General features: G+C 36.7%; 1 long non-coding RNA gene across 1 annotated transcript; it reads right to left on the bottom strand.

The window, feature by feature from the left end:
- Positions 1–321: 321 nt before the first annotated feature.
- Positions 322–3040, bottom strand: LOC118165117. Its single transcript, XR_004749877.1, has 3 exons — positions 2938–3040; positions 1448–1522; positions 322–629 (listed from the first exon to the last, which is right to left on the bottom strand). It is a non-coding gene; the product is annotated as an uncharacterized LOC118165117 (long non-coding RNA).
- Positions 3041–3872: the final 832 nt, after the last annotated feature.

Below are 3872 nucleotides of genomic sequence, written 5' to 3'. Positions count from 1 at the left end.
TGTTTAGTTACTTAAATTCAGTGACTAATTTATTCATAATGGAGAAATTTTTGGCTGCTGAAAAACTGGATAGCTTATTATCCCCTTACAATCCATAAATATAAATGAGGTATAACAGGATGAGATCTGCTAGTTCTAAAATCATGACAGACATGATGATCAGAAACTATTAATACAATTTGTTAGTGATGGACAATACTTCCTTTATTTAATGAACAATTATTTGTAACACCCAATTGAATAAAAGGAAGCTTTCCCTAAGTAACCAGCTACTTAATGTGGTTTAATTTAACTAAAACAAACAATTTTATAATGTTGGGTTTGTGCTTTTAATTGAGTTGAAAATTCCACTCAACTGCATCTTGACAAGAGACACAAACAAGAGGATAATCATAATAGGGTAAACAGTGAATGTATTGTTCATCAAATTTCTAAATTACTTTTTAGTCATAAGCTGACTAAAGTTATATCAGACTACATAATGACTAAATGGATGTATATACAGATAGAACATGTTCTCCTGATGAACAAAAAGAAGTACCAAATTTAGCATAAAGGTTGCATGTAGAAAATCAACATGTTCCTGTGGTTACTAATGAGGGAGGTCCGTCATTCCTTTAGGAAAGTAACTAATAAGTTAAAATTCAAAACAAGATTAAAACTGGTATTTTAAAACTGTTTTCTCTTTGCTGATTTAAGTGATGATTTAAAAAGGTAATAGCAAACAATCTACTCTGGTCAAATCCTGCTTTTTATTAGAAATACAGGTGCATTTGTTTTTCTGTGGCAGAATATATCAAATGTGAAAAGAAAAACACTTTTTTTCTGATCATTTTTCTACATGGTAAATTCTTAAGCACAAAGAACCCTTTTACTGTGTTGGAGAAATTCTTCAGACTGGAAGTTAGTGGGGAAACATCTCCTAGGAGTGGCACCAATCCAACATGACATCATTCTGATGTAGACTTCTTAGCTTAATTTTAAGCCAGCTTTAAGATCATTTACAAGTACGTAATTCCTTAATTACCACTGAATGCACTTTGTAACGTTAGCATAATATCCGGTAATATTATTCACATTTCTTTCACCGATACAGATGCTTACAAATACCACAGCATATGGAAAGCTGCCAATTTCCCTTGAGCCACTGAATTGTTCTGCCCATCATTGAAATTTCTTAGCACACATTCGTAAAATAGAGGAATTTTAATGGAACAAATTATAGTAACTTTAGCACTTTTTGGAAGACATTTATTAACCCCAGGTATCTCCAAGTCACCTCTGTGTGGGAACCTCTTCAGTACCCTTTCCTCTATTTCCCCTTGCTCTTGAGAAGTGAAAGACAACCACAATCTTGCCATTTAAAGGCTGAAGTGACATCCCTAAAGACTGTAGCCTCATACAAATCCATCTAAGAAGAACAGGGTTAACATAAACACAAACTTACCTTCACAGCCCTGCCAAGAGACAATTTATATGGGATGAGAGGCCTATTCACATTTCAGCTTCCTTCCTCAGGACACTGAAGGGCAGAATTAAATACAATTAAATACAGCAAGGCAGGGAGTGTTCATACAAAAGGCACATAACAGTAAATACAATATATAAAAGGAGCAAATTCAGCATGCTTCACGTGGTTAAAATAAAACCCATTAGCATGTTAATAACTACAGTTCTGCTGTGCAAGGAGAGGAGGGTGTCAAATGAGGAAGGTACATGTACAATATGCACAGATCCACTCACTGCCTGCCCATTTGCCCTGTTATTTCCCTGGCACAGCACGGGTAACTGCAGGGAGCATGGGACCAGAAGCAGGAGAGCTGTGCTGCTCTTACTTCTCTGTCCAAAGCAGGGGCCTCAGAGCCCTCAGTGCCACTGCACTCAGAGAGGTGTTGCAGGACAAACTTGTATCTGTTACTGCTCCATGGACATATTTCATTTCTCCCATAGTTAGCCAGCCTTAGAGATACACTTGCATTTTGATATTTCTCAAGAGAAGAGAGTAAAAGACAAGGCCTTAATTTGGGGGGAAAACATCTGAGAATACAAAATCAAAGTGCCTCGGTATTTTCCCATTGCTCCCAGAAAACAGTTAGAAGGGTCTCACACCAACTACATATTAAAGAGCAGCCAGCAGACATCACTGAGGGAAAATCAGAGAATTGGTCATGAGTTTTCTCTCCTTCAGTGCCTTCTGTAGACAATCCATACTTAAACCCTCCCTCAGTTACATCCATACACGTTCTAGGTACAGGCATATCTCATACATTGTAAGAGGCAGTTCCTCTCCAACAAGGACTCAGATATAATTCACTAGAGCAAAAAGCAGAAAATTACACTCTGGATATTAACTGCTTTAATAATTTGGGACAAATTATTAACATTTAAATAATCTTGCCCTCTAGGCCATATGCAACTGCACTTCAAAGACAAGCAAACCAAAGACTGCTCCACAGTTTGCATTTGAATTCAAGGAAAGAGTAGTGCATGATCTCTCCATGTCTGTGCTGCTCATATTTAATTCTTAGAGTTAAGGAAAGAGACAATTTTGTCCACATAAACTTACTGCTCTGTCTGGGTCATAAATTAAAAGGCAGCCCTAAGTGTCATTTACAAAGCTATTTAGATGGGCCTAATAAAAACATTAATGGCTTTTGCAGTGATCTGTCTGTCTCAGTAGGGAAGAAATAGAAATGATACTGAATATAAAGAGTTTTGATGTGATGTGCTGCTATATGTGTCACACAACCTAAGAAAAAGTTCAGGACAGGAAATCTTTTCTGCAAATTACTTCACCTCTGGAAAATTCTGCTTTCATCCTCTGCCTCTTCTATCTTCCTTCCTCTCCTTAGTCCTATATTTTACAGAAATCTGAATGAAAACTAGATTATTATTCCCACAGGATGTTTCAGTATCTCAATATTTGTGTATAAATACCTGGTGAGGGAACAGGAGGGAAGTAAAGAAGAGGGAGACAGAATCTTCTCAGTGGTGTCCAGTGAGAGAACGAGAGACAACTGGCACACACTTACAAACAAGAGATACTACTTAAACATAAGCAAAAGGAAAAAAAATACTGTGAGAGTGGTCAAAGACTGGCACAGGTTACCCAGAGAGATTGAGGAATCCCATCCTTATGAGAAATATACTAAAAACCTAACTGGATATGAACCTGAGCTATGTGTTTAGTTCTAGCTTGAAACCTGCTTCAGACAAGAGGCCTCCAAGGGTCCCTTTTAAGCTTACCTATTCCATGATTTTGAAGTTCCAGGAAGTTTCTAAGGTGACATGACAAAATATTGTCACGTCACGATATACGATTCACAACCAAAGTAATCCTTCCAGTGTTTTTGTACAGAAGCCTTTTAGCTTGTTGAATCTAACTCAAATGTTTATTTTCAGATCTACTCAGCATTGAATTTCATGTGCTTCCTTTACCCATAATTATCTTTGGGGTAAATTATTCCCCACTGTTACCTCCCTTTGCCAGCCTGTCATTTACTTTGGTATCACATGTCCTGCCGGCATGTGGCACAGCTGAACTGCAGACGAAGAGCATAAGTGATAAAATATCCAAAGTGCAATTTCAAGAGCTTGGCAAATTTTCTGTGATTCAAAAGTGAAGATTTTGGTTTGGTTCATTATTTTCGTTTGTTTTGAGAAACCAAAATATTGCCATTCATCTTACAAAATGACCAAAACTAAAGTATTTCATTTTTCCGGATAGAAAACAATCAAACCCAACCAATGAAACAAACAAAAAGCCAACAAATTTTTGGAAGGCCTGATTCTTTCTCTTTAGCTTGCAGAAACTGAACTTTCTAAAGGAAAATAAGAAAATATATATATATATATATATCAATACAAAACTA

Source organism: Oxyura jamaicensis, chromosome 3 (genome assembly GCF_011077185.1).
Source record: "Oxyura jamaicensis isolate SHBP4307 breed ruddy duck chromosome 3, BPBGC_Ojam_1.0, whole genome shotgun sequence".
Classification (NCBI taxonomy): domain Eukaryota; kingdom Metazoa; phylum Chordata; class Aves; order Anseriformes; family Anatidae; genus Oxyura; species Oxyura jamaicensis.
Note: the sequence above shows the minus strand (reverse complement) of the source record. Positions and strands in the feature narration are given on the sequence as shown.